A 24,263-nucleotide genomic window follows, 5' to 3' on the forward strand; every position below is an offset into this window, starting at 1 on the left:
AGACATTTGAAATTGGTTGCAGCCTGCCGGGACCTTCAGTCTCAGTCATTACCTTCAGTGGCTATGTGCATGGAAGTTTTAGGTCTCATGACTGCAGCATTGGACGCTATCCCCTTTGCTCATTTTCACATGAGACCTCTACAGCTTTGTATGCTGAACCAATGGTGCAGGGATTATACAAAGATATCACAATTAATATCCTTAAATCCCAATGTTCGACACTCTCTGACGTGGTGGATAGATCACCATAGTTTAGTTAAAGGGGCTTCTTTTGTTCGGGCAACCTGGACTGTGATCACAACAAATGTGAGTCTTTCAGGTTGGGGAGCTGTTTGGGGATCTCTGACAGCACAAGGGGTTTGGAAATCTCAAGAGGTGAGATTACCAATAAATATTTTAGAACTCCATGCAATTCTCAGAGCTCTTCAGTTTTGGCCTCTGTTAAAGAGAGAACCGTTCATTTGTTTTCAGACAGACAATATTACAACAGTGGCATATGTCAATCATCGGGGTGGGACTCACAGTCCCCAAGCTATGAAAGAAGTATTTCTTCATACTGTCAAATCTCTGCGGTACATATCCCAGGTGTAGACAATTGGGAGGCAGATTATCTCAGCCGTCAGACTTTACATCCAGGGGAGTGGTCTCTCCATCCAGATGTGTTTTCTCAGATTGTTCAGATGTGGGGTCTTCCAGAGATAGATCTCATGGCCTCTCATCTAAGCAAGAAACTTCCCAGATACCTGTCCAGGTCCAGGGATGTTTAGGCGGAAGCAGTGGATGTGCTGACACTTCCTTGGTGTTATCATCCTGCTTACATTTTCCCGCCTCTAGTTCTTCCAAGAGTGATCTCCAAAATCATTATGGTACAATCGTTTGTGTTGCTGGTGGCTCCAGCATGGCCACACAGGTTTTGGTATGCGGATCTGGTTCGGATGTCCAGTTGCCAACCTTGGCCACTTCCATTAAGGCCAGACCTACTGTCTCAAGGTCCGTTTTTCCATCAGGATCTCAAATCATTAAATTTGAAGGTATGGAAATTAAACGCTTAGTACTAAGTCATAGAGGTTTCTCTTACTCAGTGATTAATACTATGTTACAAGCTCGTAAATCTGTCTCTAGAAAGATTTATTATAGAGTTTGGAAGACTTGCATTTCATGGTGTTCTTCTCATAAATTCTCTTGGCATTCTTTTAGAATTCCTAGAATTTTACAGTTTCTTCAGGATGGTTTGGATTAGGGTTTGTCTGTAAGTTCCTTGAAGGGACAAATCTCTGCTCTTTCCGTTTTATTTCACACAAAGATTGCTATACTTCCTGATATTCACTGTTTTGTACAGGCTTTAGGTCGTATTAAGCCTGTCATTAAATTTATTTCTCCTCCTTGGATTCTTAATTTGGTTTTAAAGGCTTTACAGGCGCCTCCATTTGAGCCTATGCATTCTTTGGACATTAAACTACTTTCTTGGAAAGTGTTGTTCCTTTTGGCTATCTCTTCTGCTAGAAGAGTTTCTGAGCTATCTACTCTTTCTTGTGAGTCTCCTTTTCTGATTTTTCATCAGGATAAGGCAGTTTTGCGGACTTCTTTTCAATTTTTACCTAAGGTTGTGAATTCTAACATTAGTAAAGAAATTGTTGTCCCTTCCTTGTGTCCTAATCCTTTGGAAAGATCCTTACATTCTTTGGATGTGGTAAGAGCTTTGAAATATTATGTGGAAGCTACTAAAGATTTCAGGAAGACTTCCAGTCTATTTGTTTTATTTTCTGGTCCTAGGAAAGGTCAGAAGGCTTCTGCTATTTCCTTGGCTTCTTGGTTAAAACTTTTGATTCATCAAGCTTATTTGGAGTCGGGTCAGGCCCCGCCTCAGAGAATTACAGCTCATTCTACTAGATCAGTCTCCACTTTGTGGGCTTTTAAGAATGAAGCTTCAGTTGATCAGATTAGCACAGTGGCAACTTGGTCCTCTTTGCATACATTTACTAAATTCTACCGTTTTGTTGTTTTTGCTTCTTCAGAAGCGGTTTTTGGTAGAAAAGTTCTTCAGGCAGCTGTTTCAGTTTGATTCTTCTGCTTTTGATTCATGTTTTTCTTTCATTTATGAGAATAAATTTATTTTTTTGGGTTGTGGATTAATTTTTTTCAGCAGAAAATGGCTGTTTTTATTTTTATCCCTCCCTCTCTAGTGACTCTTCCGTGGAGTTCCACATCTTGGGTATTGCTATCCCATATGTCACTAGCTCATGGACTCTTGCCAATTACATGAAAGGAAACATAATTTTTGTAAGAACTTACCTGATAAATTCATTTCTTTCATATTGGCAAGAGTCCATGAGGCCCACCCCTTTTTTTGGTGGTTATGATTTTTTGTATAAAGCACAATTATTTCCAAATTTCTTTTGTTGATGCTTTCTACTCCTTTCTTTATCACCCCACTGCTTGGCTATTCGTTAAACTGAATTGTGGGTGTGGTGAGGGGTGTATTTATAGGCATTTTGAGGTTTGGGAAACTTTGCCCCTCCTGGTAGGATTGTATATCCCATACGTCACTAGCTCATGGACTCTTGCCAATATGAAAGAAATGAATTTATCAGGTAAGTTCTTACATAAATTATATTTTTTCTTGAAAATTACCTCTGGATATTTCCTTATGTTATCTTTCAACAAAGGATCTTTTTTGAGAATATTCCAGTGTTTCCTAAAAATGCTTTTAACATGTGTATATCCTGTATTAAAAGTGGTGACAAAGCTAAGACTTCTCTTATTCTTATCATTGATGTTTTTTCCTTGCCCTTGTGACCCCATACTTATTCTATCCGCTCTCTTCTTACCAATAACTAAGTCAGTTCTATTTAGATTATTTGCCTTTTGATAGGATTTCTCTATGTTATCTGATTTAAAGTGGTTGGTTCGGAACCGTCCCTTTAATTTTGCAGCCTCATTTTCAAAATCCTCTAGGCGGCTACAGTTCCTCCTGACCCTCTGGAACTGCCTGAAGGGCACATTTTCAATCCATTTAGGATGATGCTCACTTCAGGCATCCAGAAAGCCATTAGTATCTGTATCCTTTCTATATCCTCTTGTGCCTACTTTATTTCCTTCACTGAAGAGAATGACATCCAGGAAATTTATCTCACTCGTATCTGAGCTGCCTGTGAATTTCAAATTCATTTTGTTTAAATTTAGATTTTCCATGAATGTCGACCAACTCAGTGAATCCCCTTCCCAAATGATCAAAATATCATCTATGTATCTCTTCCAAAATACTAGATGATTGCTTTTGTAATTATTATTTTCATATATCACTTTCTCTTGTTAAGTGTAGTCAGTCCACGGGTCATCTATTACTTATGGGATTATATCTCTCCCCAACAGGAAGTTGCAAGAGGATCACCCAAGCAGAGCTGCTATATAGCTCCTCCCCTCACATGTCATATCCAGTCATTCTCTTGCAAGTCTCAACAAAGGAGGTTGTGAGAGGAGACAGGAGTTTTTTACTTAATTCTTCAATCAAAAGTTTATTTTAAAATGGCACCGGAGGGTGCTGTTTTTTCTCTCAGGCAGTATTTAGAAGAAGAAGATCTGCCTGCGTTTTCTATGATCTTAGCAGACGTAACATATCCACTGGCTGTTCTCGCGCATTCTGAGGGGTAACTTCAGAAAGGGGAATAGCATGCGGGGTCCTCCGCAAATGAGGTATGTGCAGTATAATATTTTCTAGGAATGGAATTGACTAAGAAAACACTGCCGTTACCCATATGATGTAAGTACAGCCTTTAATGCAGTAGTAGCGACTGGTATCAGGCTGTTAAATGTATGCACAGTTGAGTTATTTTCTAGGGACTAGAATTTGACTGAGAAAATACTGTTAATACTGAAATAAATGTATAAGCCTTAACTGCAGTAGAAGCGACTGGTAGCAGGCTTAGTGATAACTTTACATAACACTGGAAAAGTTGTTTTTAAAACGTTTACTGGCATGTTATTCGTTTTGTGAGGTACTTTGGTGATAAATCTTTTTGGGCATGATTTTTTTCCACATGGCTAACGTTTATTTCTGCATAGAAACCGTTGTAACAGGTCTCCCACTGTTGTAATATGAGTGGGAGGGACCTTTTTTAGCGCCTTGTGGCGCAGATAAAATTCTAGCACAGTCTTCCTGCCTTTTCCTCCTTGATCCAGGACGTCTCCAGAGAGCTCAGGGGTCTTCAAAATTCAATTTTGAGGGAGGTAATCAGTCACAGCAGACCTGTGACAGTGTGTTTGACTGTGAGAAAAACGTTAAATCTAAAATTGATTATCCGGTTGTGGGTATTGAGGGGTTAATCATTCGTTTGCTAGTGGGTGCAATCCTCTGCTAAATTAATACATTTATTGTGAAAATTGTTGGCTATAACTGAATTAGTTCATTGTTATTTCAACTGTGACAGTTTTTTTTTTTTGTGTTTTTAAAAGCGCTGCTGCGTTTTTTCATATTGCTTGTAAATTCACTGACAGTTTTTTTCCAAGCTTGCTAGCCTTCATTGCTAGTCTGTTAAACATGTCTGATACAGATGAATCTACTTGTTCATTATGTTTAAAAGCCAATGTGGAGCCCAATAGAAATTTGTGTACCAATTGTATTGATGTTACTTTAAATAAAAGTCAGTCTTTAACGGTAAAGAAATTATCACCAGACATCGAGGGGGAAGTTATGCCGTCTAACTCTCCTCACGTGTCGGTACCTTTGCCTCCCGCTCAGGAGGTGCGTGAGATTGTGGCGCCAAGTACATCAAGGCCCTTACAAATCACTTTGCATGATATGGCTAATGTTATGAAAGAAGTATTATCTAATTTGCCTGAGTTAAGAGGCAAGCGCGATAGCTCTGGGTTTAGGACAGAGCGCGCCGATGACACGAGAGCCATGTCCGATACTGCGTCACAATTTGCAGAACATGAGGACGGAGAGCTTCATTCTGTGGGTGACGAATCTGATCCGGGGAGACCGGATTCAGAAATTTCAAATTTTAAATTTAAGCTTGAGAACCTCCGTGTATTGCTAGGGGAGGTGTTAGCGGCTCTGAATGATTGCAACACGGTGGCAATCCCAGAGAAATTATGTAGGCTGGATAAATACTATGCGGTACCGGTGTGTACTGACGTTTTTCCTATACCTAAAAGGCTTACAGAGATTATTAGCAAGGAGTGGGATAGACCCGGTGTGCCTTTTTCCCCTCCTACGATATTTAGAAAAATGTTCCCAATAGACGCCACCACACGAGACTTATGGCAGACGGTCCCTAAGGTGGAGGGAGCAGTTTCTACTTTAGCCAAGCGTACCACTATCCCGGTGGAGGATAGTTGTGCTTTCTCAGATCCAATGGATAAAAAATTAGAAGGTTACCTTAAGAAAATGTTTGTTCAACAAGGTTTTATATTACAGCCCCTTGCATGCATTGCGCCCGTCACTGCTGCGGCGGCATTCTGGTTTGAGTCTCTGGAAGAGGCTATTCGCACAGCTCCATTGGATGAGATTATGAACAAGCTTAAAGCCCTTAAGCTAGCTAATGCATTTGTTTCGGATGCCGTGGTGCATTTAACCAAACTAACGGCTAAGAACTCCGGATTCGCCATCCAGGCGCGCAGAGCGCTATGGCTTAAATCCTGGTCAGCAGATGTAACTTCTAAATCTAAATTGCTTAATATTCCTTTCAAAGGGCAAACCTTATTCGGGCCCGGCTTGAAAGAAATTATTGCTGACATTACTGGAGGTAAGGGTCACTCCCTTCCTCAGGACAGTGCCAAATCAAAGGCCAAACAGTCTAATTTTCGTGCCTTTCATAATTTCAAGGCAGGAGCAGCATCAACTTCCTCCGCCCCAAAACAGGAAGGGACTGCTACTCGTTACAGACAGGGTTGGAAAGGCAACCAGTCTTGGGACAAGGGCAAGCAGGCCAGAAAACCTGCTGCTGCTCCTAAGACAGCATGAAGTAAGGGCCCCCTGTCCGGAAACGGATCTAGTGGGGGGCAGACTTTCTCTCTTTGCCTAAGCTTGGGCAAGAGATGTCCAGGATCCCTGGGCGTTGGAGATCATATCTCAGGGATATCTTCTGGACTTCAAAGCTTCTCCTCCACAAGGGAGATTTCATCTTTCAAGGTTATCAGCAAACCAAATAAAGAAAGAGGCGTTTCTACGCTGTGTACAAGACCTCTTATTAATGGGGGTGATCCACCCAGTTCCGCGGTCGGAACAAGGGCAAGGATTTTATTCAAATCTGTTTGTGGTTCCCAAGAAAGAGGGAACCTTCAGACCAATCTTGGACTTAAAGATCCTAAACAAGTTCCTAAGAGTTCCATCATTCAAAATGGAAACTATTTGAACCATCCTACCCATGATCCAAGAGGGTCAGTACATGACCACAGTGGACTTAAAGGATGCCTACCTTCACATACCGATTCACAAGGATCATTATCGGTATCTAAGATTTGCCTTCCTAGACAAGCATTACCAGTTTGTAGCTCTTCCCTTTGGGTTAGCTACGGCCCCAAGAATCTTTACAAAGGTTCTGGGCTCACTTCTGGCGGTACTAAGACCGCGAGGCATAGCGGTGGCTCCGTACCTAGACGACATTCTGATACAAGCATCAAATTTTCAAACTGCCAAGTCTCATACAGAGATAGTTCTGGCATTTCTGAGGTCGCATGGGTGGAAGGTGAACGTGGAAAATAGTTCACTATTACCACTCACAAGGGTTCCCTTCTTAGGGACTCTTATAGATTCTGTAGAGATGAAGAATTACCTGACGGAGGCCAGGTTATCAAAACTTCTAAATGCTTGCCGTGCCCTTCATTCCATTCCACACCCGTCAGTAGCCCGGTGCATGGAAGTAATCGGCTTAATGGTAGCAGCAATGGACATAGTACCATTTGCGCGCCTGCATCTCAGACCGCTGCAATTATGCATGCTCAGTCAGTGGAATGGGGATTACTCAGATTTGTCCCCTCTAATAAATCTGGATCAAGAGACCAGGGATTCTCTTCTCTGGTGGCTTTCTCGACTCCATCTGTCCAAAGGGATGACCTTTCGCAGGCCAGATTGGACGATTGTAACAACAGATGCCAGCCTTCTAGGTTGGGGCGCAGTCTGGAACTCCCTGAAGGCTCAGGGATCGTGGACTCAGGAGGAGAAACTCCTCCCAATAAATATTCTGGAATTAAGAGCAATATTCAATGCTCTTCTAGCTTGGCCTCAGTTGGCAACACTGAGGTTCATCAGATTTCAGTCGGACAATATCACGACTGTGGCTTACATCAACCATCAAGGGGGAACCAGGAGTTCCCTAGCGATGTTGGAAGTATCAAAGATAATTCGCTGGGCAGAGTCCAACTCTTGCCACCTGTCGGCGATCTATATCCCAGGCGTGGAGAACTGGGAGGCGGACTCCCTAAGTCGTCAGACTTTTCATCCGGGGGAGTGGGAACTTCATCCGGAGGTCTTTGCTCAACTAATTCATCATTGGGGCAAACCGGAACTGGATCTCATGGCTTCTCGACAGAATGCCAAACTTCCTTGCTACGGATCCAGGTCCAGGGACCCGGGAGTGGCGCTGATAGATGCTCTAGCAGCCCCTTGGGGTTTCAACATGGCTTATGTGTTTCCACCATTTCCGCTGCTTCCTCGGCTGATTGCCAAGATCAAACAGGAGAGAGCATCAGTGATTCTGATAGCACCTGCGTGGCCACGCAGGACCTGTTATGCAGATCTAGTGGGCATGTCGTCCTGTCCACCATGGTCTCTACCTCTGAGACAGGACCTTCTAATTCAGGGTCCTTTCAACCATCCAGATCTAATTTCTCTGAGGCTGACTGCATGGAGATTGAACGCTTAAGTCTATCAAAGCGTGGCTTCTCGGAGTCAGTTATTGATACCTTAATACAGGCTCGGAAACCTGTTACCAGAAAAATTTACCATAAAATATGGCGTAAATACTTATATTGGTGTGAATCCAAGAGTTACTCATGGAGTAAAGTTAGGATTCCTAGGATTTTGTCCTTTCTACAAGAGGGTTTAGAAAAGGGTTTATCTGCTAGTTCATTAAAGGGACAGATTTCTGCTCTGTCTATTCTGTTACACAAACGTCTGGCAGATGTTCCAGACGTTCAGGCTTTTTGTCAGGCTTTGGCTAGGATTAAGCCTGTGTTTAAGACTGTTGCTCCGCCGTGGAGCTTAAACTTAGTTCTTTTAAACGAAGATTGTTTCTTTATTTTAAAATCTCTGCACATTTCTGTGCATTCCTGGAGAACCACATCTTTAAATTTTGAAATGTATAATATATATAATATCTTATATAGATTTTGGTTTCAATTTGCTATGGGTAAAGGCCTCACTTTCTTAATCATAATCTTCATGTATAGACCATAACTCTTGATTGTTCTGAGTTTGACTACAGTATTCATGATCTAGGTCAGCTAGGGCTTGTAATGTCTCTTCCTCATCCTCCTCCAGGATATTTTCTGTTGCCTGGATTTTCTTTTTTTCAAAGTGTCTAGTGAGGGTTAGCTTCCTAATAAATTTATTTATGTCTACAACTAGGTCAAAAGAGCTAGGAGTCTGTGTGGGCGCAAAAAGAAAATACCTCTCTTTAAAATCTTTTCTTCAAGCGTATTTAATTTATGTGAGGAAATATTGAATATTTTAATAGTTTCCTCCACTGCATCTATTGGGGTCTTTTTCTTTTTATATTGAATCCTTCTGCCTGCCCTGCACCCTCTTCTATTTCTATTGTTCTTTTTCTTCCTCTTACTTGACCTTGTCTGTGAGGGGGGTCTCCATTCTAGATTCCAATCTACATGTTTTGGCCTTGCACCTTCTATTAGCGGTCTTGGTCAGAACCTAAACACCTGTTCTAAAAAATGAGTCTGGACATAAGGGCCTTAATCATTTCCTATCGTCTCTGTAAACTCTGATGGGAAAGTTTCTAAGTCCTCCCATTCCAAGTCCTCATATCCCTGGTGGCCTCTGAATTCTCTAAGTCTCTGTTGAGTCCCCATATTTTGATATGGTCTTGTATAGTTACCCCTATTATTATTATTAGTATTATGGTACCTAGGACTGTTCCGCCATGACCCTGTTAATTGGTTATGGTGTGAATGTCCTTTTTTCCCATTCTGTTGACCCTTCACCATTCTTTCCTGGGAATGATGATATGTATCATTATATCCATGTGTATTCTTTTTACTCCCTTTCGTGTGGTTCCTATTGTTATATTGTGTATTGCCGCTTTGGTACGGTGGTTTATAGGCTTGTTTCAGCATTTCTACCTTCTTAAAATTGAAATGGGTTGCTTTGTCAGTATTGTAGTATGGTGTGCCTGGTGTTATTGGTACGGTTGTGTCTGTTTCTAAATTTTCTGACTCTTCTTTCTGTTTAGCAAAGAAATCTTTCAAATTTTTTCTTTTTCTTTAATTTAGTATCTGATTCTAATTTATTTAGACCTTCCCTAATTTCTTTATCTAATTTGTCATACTGTTCATTTCCTTTGTAGGTTGACACAAGTCTTTCTAATTTATTTATTTTTTAAAACTCTTTTTATTGAGAGAAGACATAAATACATACAGTCATATCAGTGTAAATATCTTAGATTGTGAGTGTACAATACAGTCATAGATCATTATTTTCATCATTCCATTAGTTTGCATCACATCAATATTCTCCAGTACGGGGCTCTAAAGTTATCAGTATCCCACATGCATCTATCCCTCATATTTTGTATATTTTTATATGGAGACAAGTGTCTCTCACAACGTTCCTAAACTTAACTTACTAACAGATTAACCTTTTAACTAAACTACTTGGTTTATACGTTCACAGTCTCAGTATGCTGCTTATTCTGGGTTGATTCGGTGGTCCAGCACCAAGGGGGACGGAGGAGAGAGAGATATAAAAAAAAGGGAGGGGGGAGGTGGGGTTAGTGAAATACTACGTGTTCCCATTCTCCCCGTAACTGATCTTCTAAAAATATGGTAGTTTTGTGAAACGGGGAAAGTACCTGCCTTTGAATTTCCAGCTCGAACGTTAAAATTAGCCTATGCCACTTTCGCAAGAATAAGTTCAGCCTGTCGCCTACATCTACTCTAACGTCGATTTGTTCTATAAATAATTGCGTCTTCAGCATATTTAAAAAATAGGCCACAGTAGGGGTTGTAGTGTCAGTCCAGTGTTTAAGTATACTTTTCCTTGCCAATAATATGATTAGTGGCAGTTCTGAATCATATTGTCTGTACTGTTTGTCCCATCTCAAAAGTACTATCATTTTAGGCGTGAATTAAATTGGTATATTCATCTTTTTGTTAACCCAATACTGCATTTTACACCAAAATTGCTTAACCAGGGGACAGTTCCACACATAGTGCAACAGGCCAGGTGACCCTGCAGAACACTTAGAGCATTTGTTAGGCCAATCAGGGACCCATTTAGCCAGGTATCTAGGCGTCATGTAGGCCTTGTGTAAAAATTTAATTTGTGTTTCCCTCAGGTTAGCTGATAAAGTGGCCCTCCTAACCTTTTCCATTCCCCCTGAGCCTCATCCCACACAATATCCCGAAGTCCCTCCCCTTCCCATCCTGTTAGTAAAGTTGGCTGAATTTGCTGTGGTCGCTGTTGTAGGAGAGTTTGGTATATCTCGGACAGAGAGAATCTTCCTATTTTAACCCCTTAATGACCACAATGTACCCTGTATGTCACTGGTCGTTAAGGGTTTTTTCAGGACATAATAGCACAAGTCTAGCAAGAACACGCTATTAATGCACTCCCTCCAGCAGGCTTTGTGGAATAGAGCAGTCTCAACGCTGGTGGCAAGACCACACTATAAAACAATCAAGTCCCAAACAAAGGCCAGTGACATACAGGGTACGTCGCTGGTCCTTAAGGGGTTAAATAGAGTTTGGGCAAAATGGCGATCCCTCCCAGAAATCCAAGTCACCCCTGACCAATGCATCCACATAATGGCATACCTGTAGGTAGGCATAAAAGTGATTATGCGGGAGATTATATTCCTTTTGCTATACAGAGAAAGGCTTTAGGGTTTTCAGCAATGGGTCCACCAGTATGCCAACGCTCTTCAAACCAGCCCGCTCCCAGAGCTGAAAAGGTCTCGTATCCATACCCGCTGGAAAGTCCGGATTACCACTGAGAGGGAGTAAAGTGGAGCCAAGGTTCATTTCTTTTAAGAATCTATGAGCTTGATACCAAGCCTTTATTGGATCTTGATATAAGGGATTTCCTCCTACTAATTTGACTGAGCCTGACTTTAACATATGCGGCAAGTGAGATGCCTCCCAGAGCTGCCTGTTCCAAATTATGTCTATAGAAGTGTCCCTGCCCACCTGCCAGTCCAGGACCAGACGGATCAAGGATGCCCAATTGTAAAGTTTGAAGTCCGGTAGGGATAAACCGCCATTTAGATAAGTCATAGTCAGTTTGTCCATAGATATACAAGGCCTACCTCCTTGCCAAATGAAGTATCATAGTGCAGAATTTAAGGACTTCACATCACTTTTAGTAAGCAATAGAAGCAACATAAGCATAGGGTACAGAAGGCGAGGCAATATCACCATCTTAAGGAGACTAACCCTCCCTGCCAACGATATAGGAAGAGATTTCCAACTCCTCATCTGAGCACTCAATTTGGCACACAGGGGTGCCAGATTAAATGAGTATAGCTTGTGTGGGTTCGTATGTATTTGTATAACTAAGTAAGTGATCACCTGATTTGCCATTGTAAATGGGTATTCATGAGTCATTTCCTTGGCTTTATGTAAATCTAGTCAAGGTATGAAAGAGATGTCGCCATTCAACCCTATCAAAAGCCTTCTCTGCGTCCAAGGACAACAGGAAGGCCTCTGGGGGCCTATCCCTCGCCTCAGACTGTTTCTCACTCCAATAGTATTGAATAATCTGCAGCACTCTGCGTACATTCACTACAGAAGATCTTGCCAGCATGAATCTTTTCTGGTCTTCATGGATCAGGTGCGGCAAGACAAATTTAAGACGTTCCGCCAGTAAGCCTATAAGATTCCGGGAGGAGAGTGTCTTTACCCGCTTTGGGGATGAGAGTGATACATGAAGCTGCAAAAGCCCAGGTCGATCTGTCAGTGCCAGAAAAGTAACCCGAGTAAAGATCTGTAAGTATTGGGACCACCCTTGTATTCAACATTCTATAAAATTCTATAGGCAGCCCGTCCGGACCCGCCGCTTTGCCTAAACTCAAAGACATAATTGTCTTATCTACTTCTTCCCTAGTAATGGGCGCATTAAGTTTATTTAATTGCTCATCCAATACCTGTGGTAGCTCAATAGAGTCCCAGAACCCACACAGAGTCTCCTCCGAGTTAAACTGATTACTAGCATACAGCTTAGAATAGTAAGAGGCAAATGCCTCAGCAATCCGTTTGGGGTCTTTAATCAGTGTGTCCCCATCTCTAAGAGCAGCAATAAAGCATGTGGAAGATTTTAAATTAACCAGGGAAGCCAACAATCTGCCCGATTTGTCTCCATATCTATAATACCTGCCCCTAGTTCTCAGTAGGGTCTGGGAGGCTTGATACGCTAGCAACGCATCATGCTCCTTCTTGATAGTAATATATTTCTGATGATGAAGCCATGTGAGTGTATTCTGGTATATGCTATAGGTGGCAGCTAACCCGCCTCTCAACCTCTCGAGTCTCTCCGCATGCATCTTTTTCCTGCGGGATAAAAAAGCCAAAATATCCCCTGTTAGTACCGCTTTTGCCATTTGCCAAAAAAGTTCCGGATCCATCAAATGCTGAGCATTGTTGGCCTGAAACTCGCCCCAGTAGTTCTCCATATGTAGCTGAAACTCCTGAGAGGTAAGTAAATATTGTGGGAATCTAAGGTTTCTACGGTTGCTTGAGTGTGGTAAAGTGTCCAGAAAGAGCCCTATAGGCGCATGGTCAGAGACCATCACTTCCCCAATTTTGACATCTACAATTTGAGGGATTAGAGAGTTAGAGGTCAAAAATAAGTAGGGAGACACATGTAAAATCTTTGCCGTCTGGATTTAATTTGCGCCATATGTCAGTCACATCCAGGGAGGATATCAGAGACTGAAAAACTTCTAATTCAAATTTGTTACTGATCTTAGGCTGTGGCCCACTAGTTTGTCTATTGGGGTCCCTCAGCCTATTGCACCAGGGGTTGGGGGCGAGATTATAGTCACCCCCAATGATGAGGAGTATCCAGAAATGGGGTCAGTACTTTAATGAGGTTGTCCCAAAATGCCTTGTCTTTCTTATTAGGAACATAAATATTAGAAATTTTTCTAGCAATTTTGGCTTGCACTGTGATATATCGTCCCTCTGGGTCAGTCATTATCGTTGTGTCTGCAATGTCCAATTTTTTACCGAATAAGATAGCTACCCCTCTGCTAGCAGTCCTGTAAAAGGCAAATTCGACCCACCCAACCCAGTCCCTCTGAAGCTTAGTGTGTTCTAGGCCAGTTAAGTGCGTCTCCTGTAAGAACGCAATATCCGCATCTCTCTTTTTTAAGCTGTGTAAGGATGGTTTTCCTCTTAATTGGGGGAGTGTATACCCCCTACATTCCAAGAGTAAATACTAAATTTCAATGACTATTAGGATATCTAATAAATGTGTCAATAGAGAAGCATAGGCGACAGGGGAAAAGGAGGAGGAGACGCCCCAGCGCTGGACCACCTCATACAAAAGCTTCCGAACAGCATAGCCTGCAAAAGAGTAATAGCAATTGACAGCATTTTCATATAATCACAAACGGGTATCATCGCTCCCAACAAATTTACATCAAGATATAATTTATTCTTTACACATTTTGCATACGTAAGTAGGAGCACACCCTCTTGCGGGGCTCGAATAGCCTTTGTGGTCAGAGACTTCCCATAACTCTACCAATATACCCATACCTAAAGACAAATAACAGACCAGCCAAATGCTGGTGTGGGGTATACCCCTCTCCATGCAAGATGTCTCCCCCAGCAGCTGAATCTAGAAAAAAAAGTGGGTTAACAATGAGTTGTAAACATAACTTAATGCTCCAATCATACAAATTACACAATTCTGAGCCCACATTTCCCATTTCCTATCATAATCGTGGAGCCAATCAAAACTTCCCACCAGGGCAGACTAACATAAACCAGAACAATAAACCTAGATAGAGATCATGGTTGCGGGGAGCCCCCCGACTAGGATGAAGTATCATCCCCATCATAGTTTTAAAAGTCGTCATTTAAACTATATATTAGGAGACATAATTATCTTTAGTACTGCATAATCTATCCAGGAAGTCTTGCGCTGTCTGCAGGGAGTCAAAAAATTTAGGACCTTTGGGGGTAGCTAGTTTTAATTTAGCAGAGTATAGTAGGTAAGCCTATCTACCTTCCCTGTGTAATCTAGAACATAGTGAAGATAATTCTCTACGCCTTCTCATCAGGTCTACAGAATAATCCTGAAATAACAGGATACTGGAGTTCTCATAGGTCAGTTCTCCCATTTTTCTATATGTTCTAAGCACAGAAAGTTTAGTCTGAAAGTGGAGGAATTTAATCATTACTGGACGTGCCTGCGCATTGTGATCCATTGCAGGTCTTTCTGGGCATACTCTGTGCGCCCTCTCTACACTGCCCAACAGGGTGTCAGGGGGGATATTGAATAAAGAAGGGGAGGGTGCTCTCGACAAATTTTAAAATATCAGTTGGCTTTACAGACTCAGGCAGTCTAAGCAGGTGAAAATTGTTCCGCCTCGTCCTATTTTCGAGATCATTAATTTTTTGTTGCAATGCTAGTGAATGTTTCTCTAAGGATTCAATTTTGCCTATGCTAACATTTTGCATATCCTCAAGGTCAGAGATCCTAGTCTCCACCTCTGTTACCCTTGTCGAGAACTGCTTAACCTCCTCTGCCAATGTGTCAACCCCTTCCTGAAGGTTCTCTATTTTGGGCAGAAATAAAGTGGAGATCTGTTTGACAATGGGGTGTGGGTCTAAAGTATGGGCTTCCTGCATGGAGTCATAGGAGGATGCCTGAGTACCCATGTCTGATCCTAATTTGGCCCTGCGGTCGGCATTTTTGTTACGGTTTGCCATTGTAGTTGGTATAAGGTACTTCTCCATACACAATAAGATGTATCACTATTAAAATGGGGTCATTAGATACATTTGAGTTCTGTTTAGCAGAGTGTCACAAGTAAGTTCCCACAACCCTTGCAAGAAATATCAGTATTAAATGTATGACACCCCTAGGAAAGAGTGCTGTTGTCAGGGTGCCAGGAATCAGACTGAGACGAGAAGTGCAAAAATAATCGCACCTTTATTAATAGCAAAAAATAATAAAAAGTCCACAAGTCAAATAACAAGCCAGGAGTCAAAACCAGAGCTGGTAGTCAGACTAGCCGAGTCAGGAGCCAAAGCGAATAGTCAGACGAGCCGGAACAAGGAAAACAACAGAGTCAGGAACAAGCCAGAGATCAGGAACCCGTAAGGACGTCAGGCAGCCAGGAAATACACAGGAACTCTCACAAACAGGTCTGAGACAATGCAAAGGCAAAGCATACTGAACAGAGGCCCTTTAAATAATAAGTGATAACCGGGCGGTTCGGCATTATTAGTAAAATGGGGACTAGATACTGGACTAAACTTGTCGAGGGAACAATGGGACCAGGTGATGTTTGACGCTAGTAGGGGTCTGATTAATGCAGATCTTCGAGAAAACTGCATAAAGACGGCCAACATATGGTATCTCACCCCAGAGAAAACATGCCACTTTTCACAGAACGGCTCAAACCAATGTTATAGAGGATGTGAGGAGAGGGGTACATATCTCCACATGTGGTGGACATGCCCTCAAATTAGAGCTATCTGGGAAAAACTCCAAGAACTTATAGGTAGGTTATTACAGGAACATATCAATCTGACACCAGCACATGCTCTCCTTAACTATAAATTTACACAATATAACAAGGCCATAAACACATTTATTAAGATTCTATGTACGGCAACAAGAGTATGTGTGGCCAGACACTGGAAGGTAGGGGCCCCTGAGTGGCAAGAAATATTGGGTAAGATAGAACATATATATACTATGTCAGAAATCTCGGCCTCCATAAAAGATGAAAAAGAGCAGTTCACTAAAATTTGGTTTTACTGGATAATGAACGGAAATCAGTAGGACTCCACATGAGGCAGATTCAGGAAATTTCAAGTGAGAGCCAAGGAGGGGTTGGGGGGCACACCTTTAGGAGTAGACTAGACTCGACTGTTAGATCCCATTTCTGTACAAGACCTATCGGAGTCTAGAAAAAATTTGATAAGGGCAAAAGATGCCCAATGTTAGTACCACGATTTTGATTTAAGTTTTTTTTCTTTATTAATGTTATGGTGAAATTACTATTATTGTTTTACATATATGTTTAAAAAGGGCAAAAAAAAATGTATGCTGTAATATACTATGTAAGGACAGTCACAGGGACTTTCAAATCCTGTCCTAGATATAGATCAAACTTGACTAATACCTTGATGTACTGTCTACAAATGATTGTTGCCTTCAATAAAGATTTATTTCAACTAAATAATAAGTGATGACATCACAATTCTTGAGTCTGATGGAACTCGAGTTTACAAAACAGGCCTTTCTCACGTAGTCTCTGAAGAACCTGTGTAACATCAAAACGATGAGCCTCAAGTGTGGGTGAGTGTATGAGGATGTCGTCCAAGTACACCACAACACACTGTTGCAACATATCTCTTAGGACATCATTAATAAATTCCTGGAAAATAGCAGGAGCATTACATAGGCCAAAGGGCATTACAAGATACTCATAATGCCCGCTCCTGGTGTTAAAAGCTGTTTTCCATTCGTGGCCCTCCATAATCCTAACGAGATTGTATACTCTCAAATCAAGTTTAGTAAAGACTGTAGCTCCCTTGAGGCGGTCAAAGAGTTCCATAATAAGCGGAATAGGGTAAGCATTCTTAATAGTAAGATGATTAAGACCCCTATAATCAATACATGGTCTTAACTCGCCACCCTTTTTCTTCACAAAGAAGAAGCCAGCCCCTGCAGGAGAGCAGGATTTGTGGATGATCCCCCGTGACAGAGCATCAGCAACATACTCCTCCATAGCACAATTCTCTGCAACAGACAGAGGGTACACCCGGCCACGAGGAGGAATGGCTCCGGGTTGCAGGTCTATTGCACAATCGTAAGACCGGTGTTACGGTACCAACAGTGTACCAAGGGTTAATACCAGATGAACAATGTCCTGCATAGGGAATCAGCAATTCACAACCCAGCCAGTTTCCCTGCAAACATGAGACCAAGCTCCACATTTCAGGTTTAAAAAAAGAATAACAACTTTATTTGAAGGCAGCACACAGATTTATACACCCTGGCTTCAGGTTACAGAGGGCATTGGTTTAACAGTAAAGCAAACATATGAACAATGCATCAAACCTCTAAGAATTGTCTATTCACAGGTAAAACAGATTAACATATTAAGTTAATTAACTAGGGAAGAACGTTTACTCAGACAATCTGATGTTGGGCAGTCTAGTTAACATAATCACACAAGGACACAATCAGTTTACCCAGACAGACTCCTGAGACACAATCAGATCTGAAACATACATAGAATACATCTTATTACTGAATATAGGAACAGTTCTTATTAGCTATAAAGTCTTTTATGCCCACTTGGCTTATAGAGTCACAATTGCTCCCAAAAGGTGCACTCACACCCTGTACCCATCCTGTATTTATGGATACAGGGTGACATAGACATAAGACAGAGTTATGAAAGTAGATGGGGTGTCCAGCATATAAAATTCCATATTTCCATGCAGTCTCTGGGTATCCTTAAGCCCATGTACCTCCAGCCCAAAGAATGTTCCATAACAGGCCCTCCAATGTACAGTGGCGAGATTGGTTTCGTCACATCTCTCCCCTTTTCCAAACAGACTAACAGGGTATCTGACCTCCTGCCGGTCAGTGCCCTGGTTAGTCCAGCAACCCACCCATAAAACACAATTAGTAGTACAGCCCACCCACAATAAATGGTTACTACACCTGAGTACGGGGAAAACTTGTCCATGTCCAGGTGCCTCACCACAGCTGTGTGGGGGACTGGTACGCTGAATTGGTGGGTTGCGAGGTGGGCAGAGACCAGCTGTACTCTGCCCGGGTGCCAGCACTACCATGGAAGTAGCCTGGTGGGAGCCTGGTTGCTGGAGGGGGAGACCGACTGTCTCCCCTTTGGATACATAGCTGTGCTGCTGGAGGGGGAGACCAATCGTCTCCCCTTTGGCTAAACAGCCGTGTTGCTGGGGGACAGGACCATCAAACTCCTCTCCCTCTGGTTTGTCATGCTCGGCTGTCCAGGGTATGTACTGTGCCATATACCACCAGAGCGCCTGGTAGGCATGTCAGTTTGCTGGGACAATCCATCTGTATTCCCGTTATGAGAGAGAATTCCTGTCCATACAAACAAGGGTTCAAATTCCTCAGTGCCCAGACCAGGGCCAAACAGTCCTTCAAAATCACATCAGCTTCTTTACGAGTTTTCTGTACCTGCTCTTTATAGGTATCCACAATCCCTTCATACTGACATAGGGTGCCCTTGAGTTGCAGCACCTCACTATGAGCCAGCGTCAGCTTCTCCTCCAGTGTCACTAAGTTTTTCTTTAATGTTTCATGTTCCACTCTCAAGCTGGTGTTTTCTGCAGTCTGTCGGTGCAGCTTGTCTAGCAGAGATTCCTGTTCTAAACGTGCTTTTTCCTCTGCGCTCCTCTTCTCCTTCATCAGCGCATTGTAACGGGACCTCCACATATCAATAGCGGATAGAGATTTACTGAGCTCAGCGTCCTGGGGCTTAGCAGCAGGTGGGTCAGTCTCTGCTGCACGGATCTGGGCACGGGTAGTCACAGAGTTAACATCAGCGGGACCCATAGGAGCGTAGGCAGAAACAAGGGGGGCCAAGTCATTTCCAAGAAGAACATCAGCAGGTAAGTCCTTCTTGACCCCCACATTCACAGGTCTAGCGCCCACTCCCCAATCCAAATGTACCCTGGCAACAGGTAGGCTGAACACATCGCCCCCTGCTACCCTCACAGCCACAGTGTCTCCAGTGTACTGTTTCTCAGACACCAAGTTCTTTTGAAGCAAGGTCATGGTAGCACCAGTATCCCGTAGACCACTGACCTTCTTCCCATTCACTTTAACCAGTTGCCGGTTATTCCGGTGGGCAGCTTGCACAAGGTCTGCCTCATGTAGGATGCTCCAGCATTCTTGCGCCTCTACGTAGCGGGCCGCAGGCTGAGGATTACGTGGGATTCCGCCGGCGGGTCTTCTCCAGGACTGCGCTTGGTTCGCTGCGTTTAGGGGACACTCTGGTCTTTTGTGCCCTAGTTGCTTACATCTAAAGCACCGAATAGGTTGTGAGTAGCACCGCAGGGCTCTCTGAGGGTAGTTTGTGGCCGGAGGCCGTGTGGTATAGTGGTGCGCCGGGGTTTGGTAACTGGCAGCTGCTGGGGTGACTGGGGGTCTGTACTCCACTCTAGCAGGGGGCTTAGTGGTAGCAGTGTCCAGTTTGCGGGCATCCGTATACTCATCTGCCAAGCGAGCCGCTTCCTGCAGGGTGGAGGGTTTACGGTCCCGAACCCACTCTCGAACTCCTGCGGGTAATTTGTCGAAGCAATGTTCCAACAGGAATAGCTGCAGCACCTCTTCCCCAGATATGGCTTGGCACCCCGCTATCCAGTGAGCTGCTGTGCGGTGCACCTTACATGCCCACTCAAGGTAGGAATCTCCAGCTAATTTAACAGTGTCTCTGAACCGCCTCCTGTATGCCTCCGGTGTAACCGCATACCTGGAGAGCAGAGCCTCTTTTACAGTATTATAATCCCTGACTTCCTCATCTGGAATGGCCCGAAAAGCCTCTCTGGCCCGGCCGGATAATTTTCCAGATAATATCGTGACCCAGTCCTCTGCGGGTACCTTGTGTAGTGCACATTGCCTCTCAAAATCCGCAAGGTACCCATCAATCTCTCCTTCTGTTTCCAGGAAGTTTTTAAAAGCTGCAAAATGTACTTTTCTCTTTTCCATCTTAGTCAGTATTGTAATAATCCCCCTCTTCCTGAGGTTACTGGCTTGTGTAGTTGCTCTTCTGGGCGATAAGGTTCATTCCGTCGCTGCCACCAATGTTACGGTACCAACAGTGTACCAAGGGTTAATACCAGATGAACAATGTCCTGCATAGGGAATCAGCAATTCACAACCCAGCCAGTTTCCCTGCAAACATGAGACCAAGCTCCACATTTCAGGTTTAAAAAAAGAATAACAACTTTATTTGAAGGCAGCACACAGATTTATACACCCTGGCTTCAGGTTACAGAGGGCATTGGTTTAACAGTAAAGCAAACATATGAACAATGCATCAAACCTCTAAGAATTGTCTATTCACAGGTAAAACAGATTAACATATTAAGTTAATTAACTAGGGAAGAACGTTTACTCAGACAATCTGATGTTGGGCAGTCTAGTTAACATAATCACACAAGGACACAATCAGTTTACCCAGACAGACTCCTGAGACACAATCAGATCTGAAACATACATAGAATACATCTTATTACTGAATATAGGAACAGTTCTTATTAGCTATAAAGTCTTTTATGCCCACTTGGCTTATAGAGTCACAATTGCTCCCAAAAGGTGCACTCACACCCTGTACCCATCCTGTATTTATGGATACAGGGTGACATAGACATAAGACAGAGTTATGAAAGTAGATGGGGTGTCCAGCATATAAAATTCCATATTTCCATGCAGTCTCTGGGTATCCTTAAGCCCATGTACCTCCAGCCCAAAGAATGTTCCATAACAGGCCCTCCAATGTACAGTGGCGAGATTGGTTTCGTCACAACCGGCGAGGAGGCTACTTACCGGCACGCACCTTGTCAAACACGTCTAAGAACTCTCGGTACTCCTCTGGCAATTGAGATACCCTTAGAAGTGCACAAGACTTTAACTGGTTTCCAAAGACAAGTGGAAATACATTGCGGGGACAACGACAACATTTCGGACCTGCGCCAGTCGAGACTGGGATTGAGCTTTTGGAGCCAGGGATAACCCAGAACAACCGGAAAATGCAGAGAGTTTATCACCTGAAACTGGAGGGTTTCAAAATGGAGAGCCCCAACAGCCATGGACAACGGAGCAGTTTCGTAAGTAACGAGTGCGGGCTAAAGGGGCCTGCCATCAATGGCCTCAATAGCAAGTGGAACGGACCGAGGCAAAACAGGAATGGAGTGTTTTGATTCAAAAGCACTGTCAATGAGATAGCCCGCAGCACCGGAGTCAACAAGAGCCTGGGTGACTATGGAGGAGTCCACCCAGGAAAGGACAACCATGACCTCTCCTTAAGCGGTTCTGGGGACGAGGATAAACCACCCAAGGTCTGCCCCCGACAGGACCTTAGGTGTGAGCGTTTCCCGGCCGTGTAGGACAAGACTTCAAAAGGTGGCCCTGTAACCCACAATAGAGGCAGAGCCCCTCCCTCCTCCTAAAGGCCCTCTCCGCCACGGAGAGACGCGTGAATCCCAGCTGCATTGGCTCAGCAGTACCTGGTGACTCGGGACCAGGAGGAATGGGAGGAGAGGGAAGCATGGGTGGGAATGAACACGTAGGAGACAACGGAACAGGAGGCTTCCGCAAGCGCTCCTTGAAAGAGGGTCTCTCTCTGAGTCTGATGTCAATTAGGATAAAAAAAAGACACCAATGCCTCGAGATCCTCTGGTAAATCTCTGGCAACAACTTAGTCTTTAATCGCATCAGAGAGCCCATGAAAGAAGGCGGCAACAAGGGCTTCATTGTTCCAACCTACCTCTGCGGCAAGTATACGGAACTCAATAGCATACAGAGCAACAGATATTGTACCTTGCTGAATGGATAATGTGGGAGACAGCACTTGTATGTAGTATCCTGTGGCAAGGAGCAGGACCAGCCAAGTCCCAATACAGTGTTGCAATCAATAGATTTCCAGCCTCCAGGTGAATATTAAAAGACCTTTATTTCTTTATCACAGGGTCCATCAAACAAACGACAACGTTTCAAACCACACACTGGTTCTTAGTCATGTCATGACTAAGAACCAGTGTGTGGTTTGAATCGTTGTCGTTTGTTTGATGGACCCTGTGATAAAGAAATAAAGGTCTTTTAATGTTCATCTGGAGGCTGGAAATCTATTCATTGCAACCTTGCTGAATGGACATGAGTCGTTTAGCAGCAGAGGAGGAGCGAGCCGGGACATCAAATACCCTTCGAAAGGAGGCCACAAATTCAGGGTAATTTGAAATCACAGGTTTATTAGTCTCCCACAAGGGATTAGCCCAGGCAAGAGCTGTGTCAGAGAGTAACAAGATGAGAAATCCCACCTTAGCTCTGTCAGAGGGAAACACCTGAGGTAACATCTCAAAGTAAATGCCCACCTGGTTCAAAAACCCTCTGCACTGAATAGGATCACCTCCATATCGCTGAGGTAGAGGTGCAGAACCGGACACGCTCCTGGTAGGCATAGGTGCAGCAGCGGAAACAGGAGTAGCCAAAACTTGCGGGAAACTTTGGTCCAAATGTGCAGCCCGAGTCAGCAGGGTTTGCAGGGCTAGTGCAAATTGATCCAAGCGGTGATCCTGTACATCCATCCTGGAAATGATGGCAGGTAAAGGTGGATTATTAGCACCATCAGGATTCATGGCCTTTGCGTAATATCAGGGTGCTAGGAATCAGACAGACGAGAAGTGCAAAAATAATCACACCTTTATTAATAGCAAAAAATAATAAAAAGTCCACAAGTCGTATAACAAGCCAGGAGTCAAAACCAGAGCTGGTAGCCAGACGAGCCGAGTCAGGATCCAAAGCGAATAGTCAGACGAGTCGGAATCAGGAACAAGGAAAACAGCAGAGTCAGGAACAAGCCAGGGATCAGGAACCAGGAAGGACGTCAGGCAGCCAGGTAATACACAGGAACTCTCACAAACAGGTCTGAGACAACACAAAGGCAAAGCATACTGAACAGAGTCCCTTTAAATAATAAGTGATGACATCACAATTCTGAGACTGCATCCTGTCTCACATGGATGATGCCCACCAGTCTGGCCATAAAAGGAAGTGAAGGAAATGAGCAGCATCCCCCACAATGCACCATAGTCAGGAAGAGAGGTGAGTAAAATGGCTGCCCTCAGCACATGGCAAACACAACAGGGGAAAAACCCTGACAGTACCCTCCCCTCAATAACCCCTCCCCCGCGGGAGTGCAAAAGGCTTAAAAGAGAGGGGAAAGAGAGAGCAAAAGAGAGAGAAAAAGAGGGATGGAGAGGTATTATCTGTATTTAAATTTCTTTAAAGTGAAAAACAAATTTACAGGACACTGTCCCTTTAAGCCTGTGATCATGTGACAAACAGCAGCAGCTGAAGGTGCAGAATACACTTACTAAGGTCTTTACTAACAACAAGAATCAGTCACAGATCCGTGGGATAAACGTTCTGATGATAAACAGGTGCAGCTAATAGAAATAAGAAATGTATTATAAAATAACCTCATTAGAAATAAATAATATGCAGATCACAAGATATTTATGATTAGATCAGTAAATGTGATGAGACTGATACAACAGAGCCATAAGCTGAGTGATATTTATTACTGGAGCAAATAGCAGCTTCAGACTAATATTAAATGAAAATGGTTTATCTGGGCTCTACAGTTAGTTATAAACATTTAGGGAAATACAGGTTTCTATTTGGCTGATACTTAAAAATCTGTTGCTCATTGGATAACAGGAGCAAAGCAACCCCCACAAATGTAGTATTGGACAGACCTCCTCAAGCTTGAAAACTGCTATTAATCATTAAGTATTAAATTAGCTTTTTGAATCAAAGAACTAACAATAAATTCATCAGCACAGCATGAAACATATAGAAAACAAATTAAATAAGTACAGTTGAGGTTTTTTTTTTTACATAAACTCAGTTTATTATATGAAGTAAAATAATTTATCTTTATCATAACAAAATACAGATAAATATTTTCTCATCCTATAATATAAAAGGCCAAGTGTGGACAGCGCGAGGACAAACACACATGGCCTTACCTGATCTGCTGTTTGCAGCACGGTGCAGAGAAAGTGCGCATAGCCGGACGTGGGCGGGGTGTAGCAGTGGGTGGGGCCGGCACGAGAATGAGGGGAGA

General features: G+C 43.1%; 1 pseudogene; it reads left to right on the forward strand.

The window, feature by feature from the left end:
• LOC128660037 (zinc finger protein 850-like) overlaps positions 1-24,263 on the forward strand; it is a 353,233-nt pseudogene that overhangs the window by 45,584 nt on the left and 283,386 nt on the right.

Source organism: Bombina bombina, chromosome 5 (assembly GCF_027579735.1).
Source record: "Bombina bombina isolate aBomBom1 chromosome 5, aBomBom1.pri, whole genome shotgun sequence".
NCBI classification, from domain to species: Eukaryota; Metazoa; Chordata; class Amphibia; order Anura; family Bombinatoridae; genus Bombina; species Bombina bombina.